At 39.2% G+C, this 12,500-nt stretch overlaps 1 protein-coding gene across 17 annotated transcripts in view; it reads right to left on the bottom strand.

Annotated features, from left to right (window-relative positions):
* Nucleotides 1–12,500, bottom strand: part of LOC106881988 (uncharacterized) — a 458,683-nt gene that overhangs the window by 204,061 nt on the left and 242,122 nt on the right. The gene's annotated exons all lie outside the window — the stretch shown is intronic.

The raw sequence follows: 12,500 nt of genomic DNA, 5'->3' as shown, positions 1-12,500 counted from the left end.
TCTGTTGCTTGTGTCAATCACTGGACTGGATTGTGGTCATGCTGGAGCATTGCTTTGAAGGGTTTTAGTTCAATGAATTTGTTTTTTTTAAGCCCGGCACTTATTCCGTCAGTCTCTGCCAAACTTCTAAATTACAAGGAAGCAAACAAACCAACACCAGTTGCTAAACAGTGTGGTGGGACAAACACACACTGGCATTCCATCGGTTACAATGATGAGGCTTCCAGTTGGTCCAATTAACAGAACAGCCTTCTCGTGAAATTAACATGCAAGTGGCTGAGTACTCCACAGATACACATACTCTTAGCATAGTTCTCAAGGAGATTCAGTTTGGCACAGAATGTGACAAGGCTGGCCGTTTGAATTACAAGCACAACTTATTTTTTCCAGCTGAGTGAACTGGAGCAATGTGAAATAAAGTGTCCTGTTCAAGGATACAACACATTGCTGGGAACTGAGCCCATGACAATAAGATTGTGAGCCAAATAACCTAACCACTGAGCCATGTGCTTTCACCAAACACAAATACAAACATAAAGGCAGACAGTTCTATATTTAAAAGATGAGGAATTATGGACATTATTTACATTTGACGGATATTTGTCCTCATCTTGTTTGTTGTGAACACAACGTTTCAGCTGATATACCCTCCAGCCTTCATCAGGTGTCTTGAGGAAATTTCGAACCTGGGTTCTCCTTCCTAAGGTATTTTTCGATGTTATTATTATTCAGGTCACTGCTTGGAATCGAACTCGGAATCTTGGGGCTAGTAGCCTGCGCTCATGCCTGTGGGCATATGCCCCCACTACGCCATATGCCCACGGGCATATGGTGTAGTGGTTAAGAGTGCAGGCTACTAACCCCAAGATTCTGAGTTTGATTGTCTATTCTAAAAACGTCTATTCTAAAAACGATTTTGTAGGGTAGGTGTGAAAGGCTGGATCTGGCCAATTTGAAGATAAACCCTCTCTATTATAGAACTCTTTTAAAACCCTTTAGCATTTAGATTACTCAGTCAAATGAGTGACTTTATGTGGCACAAGCGCTTTTACATGGCACAAGTGCTTTTATGTGGCACTGCACAGGTGTTTTTATGTGGCACCACATGAAAAACAAAGTGAAGACTCAACAGGTGTCTAAAAACTTTTTGTAGGCCACTGTAGGCATAACAACATTACCCCTAGGCTTAACCCCAGCACAAGTTTATATTATTATCTTGGCCTCAATCTGGCTTTTGGGATGAATCCTAGTTCTGGTGACACACCGCATGTGATGACATAAAACATGTAGTCTAGAATAAGAGTTTAATCTGCAATAAAATCGTCACCATACAGGAGGCATAACACTCTGCCGGAAGGAGATGTTTATTGACCACAAGGGAATAACTCTCAAAGTGAGTAACACCATATTTGGATAACAGGAAATATGATTCTTTTCACTGACATCAACCTAACCACTTGTTGATTGCTCGTCACCACCATTACCAGATATGATTGTTAAAAAGCTGCAAATTTATACACTCATTAGAGCAGTGGTTTTCGACTGGGATCCAAATGGCCCATGGGAATCCGTAAAAAATTTTATTACTCTTTACTCTTTTACTCTTTTACTTGTTTCAGTCATTTGACTGCGGCCATGCTGGAGCACCGCCTTTAGTCGAACAAATTGATCCCAGAACTTATTCTTTGTAAACCTAGTACTTATTCTATCGGTCTCTTTTGCCGAACCACTAAGTTACGGGGGCCGTAAACACACCAGCATCGGTTGTCAAGCGATGTTGGGGGGACAAACACAGACACACAAACATATACACACACACACAGACACACATATATATATATATATATATATATACGACGGGCTTCTTTCAGTTTCCATCTACCAAATCCACTCACAAGGCTTTGGTCGGCCCGAGGCTATAGTAGAAGACACTTGCCTAATGTGCCACGCAGTGGGACTGAACCCAGAACCATGTGGTTGGTAAGCAAGCTACTTACCACGTTAAAATTTATCTACAATAAATTGATTATAGTTCTACAAAATTCGAAATATTTTAACATTTTTTATACAATTCCCAGCAATATTTAATCATAAAAATATAGTAGGAGGTTTTAGACATTGGGTGACTATGAGTTTCACCACTTCCTCAATAAAATAAGAATAAAAGGGGTCTATAGGCAAAAAATGGTTTGGAACCACTGAATTAGAATAATTCTTTGGCTCTCAGCCATTCTGGTTTGAATCCTACTGAGGACAACTTTATCTGGGATGGTTCTTCTCTTTCTCTCTCTCTCTCTCTCTCTCTCTCTCTCACTTTCTCTTGGAATTAATTAAACCTTAGTCAGACTATACCCTATTGTTTTAAAAACAAATACCTATTGGCTAACATAATCCAAGGTAGACTATTCCTGAAACAACAAAAAAAACAACAAAAAAATGATTTGATTAAGACTTCAATGCACTTACCAAAGTGAATTCTGTTCTCTATTGAATGGTATGATATTAAAAACTATTTAGGTAAAGAATGTCACTGTTTAATGAATGAATTGTGAAATAATTATATCCTGCTATGTTACGAAAAAAAAAAATGAAATTAATTATCACAACAGTTAATTTTAATAAATACATCAGTTTATTCAAAGATAATTAATTACCCATCCTGCTTTCCTTCCCATACCCCCCCACACACACACACACATACACACACACACACACATACATACACATATATACAGAGGGAAAAAAGGACAATTGATAAAATATTTTTAAATGTTTGAAATGAAGAATTACAGAATTAGTTTGGAAGTGTAATAGCAAGTAATATTTACAACTACATTAAGGTGACAAGCTGACAGAATTAGTAGAATGCCTGGCGGAAATGCTACGTAACATTTCATCTGTCTTTATGTCCTGAGTTCAAATTTCACTGAGATTGACTTTACCTTTCAACCATTTGGCGGTCGATAAAATAAAAACCGATTGAACTAGGGTCAATGTAATCAACTAGCCCCCGTCCCCAAAATTGCTGGCCTTGTGCCAAAATTTGAAATCAATATTTACAATCATTAACATTAATCACAACATGAACCAATGATGATGTCTCAATCATTTGCTTTCATCATCATCATTTAACGTCCATTTTCCATGCTGGCATGGGTTGGACGGTTTGACTGAGGACTGGTGAAACCAGATGGCTGCACCAGGCTTCAATCTGATCTGGCAGAGTTTCTACAGCTGGATGCCCTTCCTAACGCCAACCACTCTGAGAGTGTACTGGGTGCTTTTTACGTGCCACTGGCACAGGAGCCAGTCAGGCAGCACTGGTATCAACCACGCTGAAATGGTGCTTTTTATGTGCCACCGGCATGAGAGAAAGGAAGGGGTGATAGATATATAAGGAAGGAAGAGGGGAAAAAAACAAAATCTGTGTTTCAACTCTGTGTGAGTATATGTGTGTGTGTGTGTGTGTGTGTATGTGTACAAGGGAAGTGTGTGAATGTTTGTATGAGTGATTACTATGTACCTTATGTTGTACCTTATTTATATACAAAATACTCCAATTAGCCATTATTATCGATGAAATGTGGTCAGCTGGTGATGTAGAAGCAAAGAGAGGACACATCATGTTGTAGACCTGAGCTTTAAGTATTTTGGAAAATGACTTTATGACAATAAGTCAAGTGGCTTGTCTTTTGTTTTCCAGAAGGTCTGTGTGGAAGCGTGTGTGTGTGTGCACATGTGCATGTGTGTATGTGTATGCATGCGTGTGTATGTATGTATGTGCGCAGCGACAGCACCATCCCAGATACATACTGACCAAGCAGATGTTCAGCAACAAACCACTTATGTGTTTTTTTTTTTTCTGTTTATAAGTAGTTACAGAGTTAAGTATAATATTTTATGACTTATCAGAGTGGAAACAGCTTGGTTCTAAAATGTCTCTCTTCCCCTCTCTTTTCTTCTCCTCCTCCCTCTCCTCCTCAGCCACTCACATTCTCCCTAAACCCATCTCTACTCTCTTGTTTACACTTGTTGGCTGTAAATACCAGATCTGCTTCAATTAACATTGTCTATATTCACCAAAAATTTTCTATCCACTTTCTCTCTCTCTCTCTCTCTCTGACCAGGTAACTATGTTTGTTGTTGTTGGCACTCCGTCGCTTACGACGTCGAGGGTTCCAGTTGATCCGATCAACAGAACAGCCTGCTCATGAAATTAACGTGCAACTGGCTGAGCACTCCACAGACACGTGTACCCTTAATGCAGTTCTCAGGGATATTCAGCGGGACACAGTGTGACAAGGCTGACCCTTTGAATTACAGGCACAACAGAAACAGGAAGTAAGAGTGAGAGAAAGTTGTGGTGGAAGAGTACAGCAGGGTTCGCCATCATCCCCTGCCGGAGCTTAGGTAACTATGTACCCCCTCTACACCAGGGCACCTGTTTCTGCCTCTCTGTCTCTCAGTTACACTCGAACCTTTCATCATCTGACACAAGGTCACCTCCACCAAAGCCCTCTCTTCTCAAAGGCTCTTTGTCTTCCTCCTCCAATTCCCCCTCTCTTCTCTCCAAAGATCTTTGTCTTGCAAGTTACTTAGTGACCCTGCCAGTGTTTGGTGCCATGCAAAAAGCATCCAGTCCACACTGTAAAGTGGTTGGCATTTGAAAAGGCCTCCAGCTGTAAGGGCCTCCACCATGCCGAAACTGACTTCACCTGTGCTCATGCCATGTAAAAAGCACTCCGTCCACTTTGCTGGGTGGTTGGTGTTAGGAAGGGCATTGAGCTATAAAGCTCTACCAAAACACACACGGAATTCTGGTAAAGTTCATGCCTGGCCAACTCCTGGTAAACTGTCCAACCCATGCCAGTATGGAAAGCAGGCGTTAAACAACGATGATGATCTTATTAGAGTTAACTCCCTTGCTAATGGTTTTAGGCTTTAAATAGCTTCGAGTAGGAAGTTTTTACGTTTACTTGCTACATACATTTTGGATAATCTGGGTTAAGCAAAAACTTTTCATTCAGAATATTACATGTATGAAACCCTATTATATTTTATTGGGTTGTCCGGAAAGTTCGTGCCGATTTTTAAAGAAAAGAAAAAGGTCAATAAATACTTGCTATTACATTTTTAATCAACCAAATATGAACCGTTTTCTTGCACAATGTGTCTCGATCTTTCCTTTTAACTTGAAAATACCCTCTTCCCAGAATTGAGGTGGTTTTATGGCAAATAAGTCAAAAGGTAAGCTACTATAAATCGGCACAAACTTTCAGGACAACCCAATACATATGGTATGCAGAATGCTTCACCAAAATATATTTTACCCAGACTGAATATTAGTGCTTTCTGGAAGGAGCTTTTTAGTCATGCTGTGTGGTAAGAAGCTTGCTTGCCAACCACAGGATTCCAGGATTAGTTTCACTGCATGGCTCCTTGGGCAAGGGTCTCTACTACAGCCTTGAGCCAACCAAATCCTTGTCAGTTGATTTGGTAGATGGAAACTAAGAGAAGCACTAGCAGAGCTAGAGTGTGTGCCATCCGGGGAAGCCCTTCCGCTTGTCACCCCTGGACTCCACAAAAAACAAATATTGCCTACAGCAGACCCAAAAGTCCTGCCCAGGGTTGGCCACCCCTACCATTCCCCCTAGCAATGCTAGTGAAGAGAAGCCCATTGCATGTGCATATATCTATGTGTGTGTGTGTGTCTTTGTGTCTGTATTTGTCCCCACCACCTCCACCACTGCTCGACAACTGGTGTTGGCATATTTACATCCCTGTAACTTAGCAGTTCAGCAAAAGAGACTGATAGAATAAGTACCAGGCTTTTAAAGAAACAAAATGTAAATAAAATAAATCTTGGGATTGATTCGTTTCACTAAAAATTCTTTAAGGCAGAGCACCAGAAAGGCCAACATCGGTTGTCAAGCGATGGTTGGGGGGGGGGGGCAAACACAGACACACAAATACATATACATATATACGACGGGCTTCTTTAAGTTTCCATCTACCAAATCCACTCACAAGGCTTTAGTCGGCCAGAAGCCATGGTAGAAGACACTTACCCAAGGTGCCATGCAGTGGGACTGAACCTGGAACCATGTGGTTGGGAAGCAAGCTTCTTACTACTATGCCTGTTTACATTTCATAAGCATGGTTTGTTTTTCTTGTTGTTGTAGTCATTTGTCTTTCCTATGTCTCACCCAACTCCTACACACACACACACACACACATACACATACACACAAGGCAACCCTGATCCGGCATGATTGCATTCCAATTATGACCATCCTGTTTGTTAGGGGTTGCTTTGAATCTTCTTCTTTTTCTGACGTAGCCTTTCGAAAACTACATTGTCTAGTATGACCTTCCATTTTTAAGACAGTAGGCTTCGAATTTTCATCTGGTTAAAATTCCATGTAATGGTTCATTCATTGACTGTTATTATTGTTGTTATTGTTGTTGTTTTGTCCATGATTAGCCCTGATTAACCAGAACTATAATCCTCAGAATCATTCCAGCAATTTTTCTTTTTTTCCTTTCTTTTATTCCCATCCTCATTGACTCTAGAACCACATTATTCAAAGAGTCTTCCCCCATTTATATTTTAAAAAGCAACAGTGTATGATTCGAGGGAGATTTGACTACTATATCTAACAGGTCAAACAACCACATAGAAGTTTTCTCATAGGTTCGTATTGTTTGTTATTGTTGGTGGTGGTTTTTTTGAAGGAGAAGGAGGAGGAGAACAGACAAGTAGCCTCGAACCAATGATGAAATGAAATTAGCTGTTGACATAACAGATATTTCTCTCTTCTTTTTTAAGATTAATAGGACATAATTATTTCATGATACATTCAATAAACAGTCATATCCTCATTCTAAATAGTTTTCATAGCATGCCATTTTAACACATGAGAATACACCAGCAAAGCCCCAGCATGGCCTGGGAAGAATTGGGTTGGGCATGGTTACACTACATTTGATCATATGTCTGTTTGATCGAGGTTGATTTGACCAAGGGTTAAACAGTATCAATACCAACTGTGTATAATATAGGAATTTAGCCTTCTTGTCGCCATATTTCTGATGAAATATCCAGCACTCTGTCAGTTACGACAATGAGTGTCTCAGTTGATCCTGTCAACGGGACAGCCTGCTTGTGAAATTAACATGCAAGTGGCTGAGCACTCCACAGACACGTGTACGTTTAACGTAGTTCTCAGGGAGATTCTGCCTGACAAGAATGGGACAAGGCTGGCCCTTTGAAATACAGGTACTACTCATTTTTGCCAGCTGAGTTGACTGGATCATCATCACCATCATCATCATCATCATTTAACGTCTGTGTTCCATGCTGGCATGGGTGGGACAGTACCACAGGAGCTGGCCAGGCCAAAGCCTGCACCAGACTTCTGTGACTGTTTTGGCAGGATTTTTACAGCTGGATGCCCTTCCTAACACCAATCACTCAGCAGAGTGGACTTAGTGCTTTTTATGTGGCACAAACACAGGCGAGGTCAGTTTTGGCAAGGTTTATACAGCTGGATGCCCTACCTGACACCAACCACTTTACTTTTAAGTGGCACCTGCACTGACAGGGTCACCAAGTACCTGCAAGACAAAAACTTTTAAGAGGGGCAGAGGTATTGGAGAAGGTGATGACGAAAAGGTTATAGTGAGACAGATACAGGTGTCATGCTGTGGAGGAAGTACAAGGTTACCTGACCAGAGAGAGAAAGATCTGGAATGAAGACAGAAACAGGTGTGCTACTGCAAAGGAAAATGCATGGTTGCCCAACCTGAGGGAAGTGCAATGTGAAATAGAGTGTCTTGCTTAAGGACACAACAAACTGCTAGGAATTGAACTCATGACCTGATGATCGTGAGCCAAATAGCCCTAACTAAGTTACAACCCCGTAACTTAGCAGTTCGGCAAAAGAGAACCGATAGAATAAGTACTAGGCTTACAAAGAATAAGTCCTGGGGCCGATTTACTCGACTAAAGGCGGTGCTCCAGCATGGCCGCAGTCAAATGACTGAAGCAAGTAAAAGAGTAAAGAGTAAAAAAGTATATATTATGTAGTAGAATATAAAATCTACGATTGGATCTACTTAAATTGCCAGTTGAAACACATTAACACATTCAGTGACCCCTTGGGGTGGCGGTGGGGGAGATCCAGTGGGATGTTGAAAAAAAATGGGGTGATGTAAAAAAAAAAAGAATAATGGGTCAATTAGGTTAAGTTTTTATTTATGAAATATAGTTGTTTTGAATTTGCTGCTGAAAGCGATCTATGTTTGTGGTGGTGAGTGGGGGATGGGTGGTACTAGATGTGGCCCACGTGCCAAGGGAACAGCAGCCTGAAAAAGTTTGGGAACCACTGGTCTATGAGATGCATTCTTGGTTTTGTGTTACGGATTTATGGTCAATACGAAAGTTAACGAGAGTTTGCTTGACCTCGTACTAGACTGAGCAAAATGGAATGAACTACAGTGAGAGTTCATTAGAGATAATGAGAGTTTATCTAGATTAATTAAACAACTATGTAATTATTCTTTACTGTTGACAATAATGGGTAATGTATTTTGTATACGTCTACATGCACAGGGAAGTATGTCAGTGTATTTCTATGTCTGTTTGTATGCAGACGCATTGCTGTTTGGTTAAGAGGCTCTGTTTCCAAACATGTTTTCAGGTTCGATTCAGTCCCCGCACTTGGTACCTTGGGTAAACGTCTTCTGTCATAGCCCTGGGTTGACTAACACCTTGTCAGGAGATTTGATAGACAGAAACTAAAAGAAACCTATCATGCATATTTATGTGTGTGTGTGTATATATATATATATATATATATATATATATATATATATATATATATATGTATGTATGTATGTATCATCATCATCATCATCGTTTAACGTCTGCTTTCCATGCTAGCATGGGTTGGACGATTTGACTAACGACTGGTGAAACCAGATGGCTACACCAGGCTAGCAGTGTTATAGGTTCAGTCCCACTGCATGGCACCTTGGGTAAGTGTCTTCTACTATACCCTCGGGCTGATCAAAGCTTCATGAGTGGATTTGGTAGATGGAAACTGAAAGAAGCCTGTAGTATATATCTATGTGTGTGTGTGTGTGTGTGTGTGTGTGTGTGTTTGTGTATTTGTGTTTGTCCTCCCACCATCGCTTGGCAACCAATGTTGGTGTGTTTACATCTCCCATAACTTAGCGGTTCGGCAAAAAGAGGCCAATAGAATAAGTACTAGGCTTACAAAAAATACGTCCTGTGGTTGACTTGTTCAACTAAAGGCAGTGCTCCAGCATGGCCACAGTCAAATGACTGAAATAAATAAAAGAGTAAAGGTATATATATATATATATATATAAAAGATAAACAAGAGTGAAAAAACTACAGAAGGCTTGTGTTACATGATTAAAGTATATATTTAAAATATGTCAGAAAAATGTTATAAAATTTTTTTGGTATATAACCATTGTATTTGGAGAAATAACCGGTTTCGTGTTGTCTTTTCAAATTTTTCTACTTCATGGTAACATGTCTACACTGCGTAGACATGTTACCATGAAGTAGAGAAATTTGAAAAGACAACACGAAACCGGTTATTTCTCCAAATACAATGGTTATATACCAAAAAAATTTTATAACATTTTTCTGACATATTTTAAATATATACTTTAATCATGTAACACAAGCCTTCTGTAGTTTTTTCACTCTTGTTTATCTTTTATACATCCAACCACGTGTTTTCACATACCAACTTTCTCACTTATCATCATCATCATCATCATCGTTTAACGTCCGCTTTCCATGCTAGCATGGGTTGGACGATTTGACTGAGGACTGGTGAAACCGGATGGCAACACCAGGCTTTCACCAGTCCTCAGTCAAATCGTCCAACCCATGCTATATATATATATATATATATATATATATATATATATATATGTATGTATGTATGTATGTATGTATGTATGTATGTATATGCCTGTGTGTATACATATGTGTGTGTATGTATATATATGCATATGTATGTGTGTATGCATGTGTGTGTCCCCTGCTGCACAGATTCTTTAACAAAGTGAAACAGCTGTAAAATGGCAAGAAAATAAGCCGAGTAGGAAAGCCTGAAGTTGTTAATGTCCCTGAAAAGCGTCAACGTTAAATGCAGTCCTCAAAAGAACAATATTTCTTGAAATTGTCACAAACAGACAAATGTAAGACGCATCCAAGTGACAGCATATAACAGCTGGGTTGACTTTATAAATTGTTCATCAAAGCTCTAAGTAGATCCTTTGGGTAAGGACTGAATATATATATACATACATATATATATATATATATATATATATATATATATATATATATATATATATATATATAATTGCTATCAGGTGATAGAATAAGGCTAAGTGACACAAAGAGAAATGACGGAAAAAAATCGTAGTTAAGAGAAAATGGCAAAATGAAAACTGTTGTTTTTATTATTGTTGCTGGTCTTGTTTATTGTTGTTGTTAGATTTTTTTTTGGTGTTGCTTTTGTTCCTGTTATCCTGTCATTGTTGTTGTTTTATTAATGGTTCAGTCAAAGGAGGGAGAACAGTACATGTGACACTTCTGCAAGGTTCCCAAGAAATGGTGGGAGTGAGAGAGGCAGCCATTGACAGAGCAAAGACCTGGATCTGAATGGCTTGCAACAAAGTGGAGTCTGTTAATATGCAATATGGAGCCTGGTGGCAGGATTCAATTGATAGCTATATATATATGTGTGTGTGTGTATACATACATATACACACACATACTCACATACACATACACACACACACATATGCACACACACACACATATATGTATGTAGGTATGTCTCTGTGTTATTTCTTTACTACCCACAAGGGGCTACACACAGAGGGGACAAACAAGGACAGACAAACGGATTAAGTTGATTATATCGACCCCAGTGCGTAACTGGTACTTATTTAATCGACCCCGAAAGTATGAAAGGCAAAGTCGACCTCGGCGGAATTTGAACTCAGAACGTAGCGGCAGACAAAATACAGCTAAGCATTTCGCCCGGCGTGCTAACGTTTCTGCCAGCTCGCCGCCTGTGTGTGCGTATGTATATATTTTCGCCATGATAGATCACTCGCCACTACACATTCTTTTTTTCTCTCCTTGTTTCTTTCTGTGTTCCTTTCTGTGGAAGAGCCTAGGCACAGGAGCCAGTCAGCGGCCCTGGCAACAGTCATGCTCAGATTGTGCTTTTACCGCACCACTGGCATGAGTGCCAATGAGGCTGCATTGTCATCGTCCAAGTCAGCTATTTTGATTTTGATTTCACTTGCCTCAACAGGTTTTCGCATGCAAAGTTTATTGTCCAATGAATGAAGAGTACTCAGAAGTGGGCTGGTTATACACCCCTGGCATAGGCCACAGGTTATGGTCTCATATTGTAACATATCTATATGCAGTGATTTACAATATAACAGAACCTAAGAACACATTAAGGGATTATAATAAGTTAGAAGAATTTAAAATATAACTGACTACTTCTTTTAATAACCAAGTGGTCCTTACTGCCTACTAATTATCCACTACTACTACTAATAACCTTCACAAAAATTCAAATAATATAATCAACTCTGAAATCCATCAAAAAGCCATGTGACTATAAAGTATGTAGAATGTATCAATCATAGTGGCTTGGCCAGAAGGTCAGCATTTGCCCTGATCAGAAGGCTACTATGTTACCTATTTACAGTTGAGTGGACAGGAACAACATGAAATGAAGTGTTTTGCTCAAGACCACAATACACCACTTGACCCAAGAATTGAAACCATGATCACCAGATCACGAGCACAACACCTTAACCACCAGACCATGCACCTTCATGAATATATTATTTAATAAACACAATCTTATATATCTTTGTGCTACTATTTAATTTCATGTGCTGAGAGCATGGCAAACAGTGTTTTCTAACATGTCTGGTGTCCTAGCACAATCATCAGACACTGCCCACATGGCATAACAAACTAAAAATGGCACAATAAGATGAGAGGAAAAATGAGAAAAGTACACTATATATATACATATCTATATATCTATCTACACACACACACACACACACATATATATATAGATGGATGTCTGCAGAGAATATTTAAAGGTACATGCTCACAAACACACATACACACACACATACACACACACACACACAGATTGACCATGATATATATATATATATATATATATATATATATATATATATATATATATATATGTACCTTTAAATATTCTCTGCAGACATCCATCTATTTCTATGTAAGTCTTTCTCAAAATGTGCTTATTTTTTAATGTAAATTAATGTAATTAATATACCCTTAATTATTTCATACTGAAGAGATTCCTCCCCACACCCCCGATAAATCAAAATAGCAGCTTCTATCGTTGAGTATTAAGGACTGTATAGTT

This window comes from Octopus bimaculoides, chromosome 2, assembly GCF_046866305.1.
Source record: "Octopus bimaculoides isolate indiv1 chromosome 2, ASM4686630v1, whole genome shotgun sequence".
In the NCBI taxonomy this organism is placed as follows: domain Eukaryota; kingdom Metazoa; phylum Mollusca; class Cephalopoda; order Octopoda; family Octopodidae; genus Octopus; species Octopus bimaculoides.
This window is presented reverse-complemented; position numbering and strand designations above follow the sequence as displayed.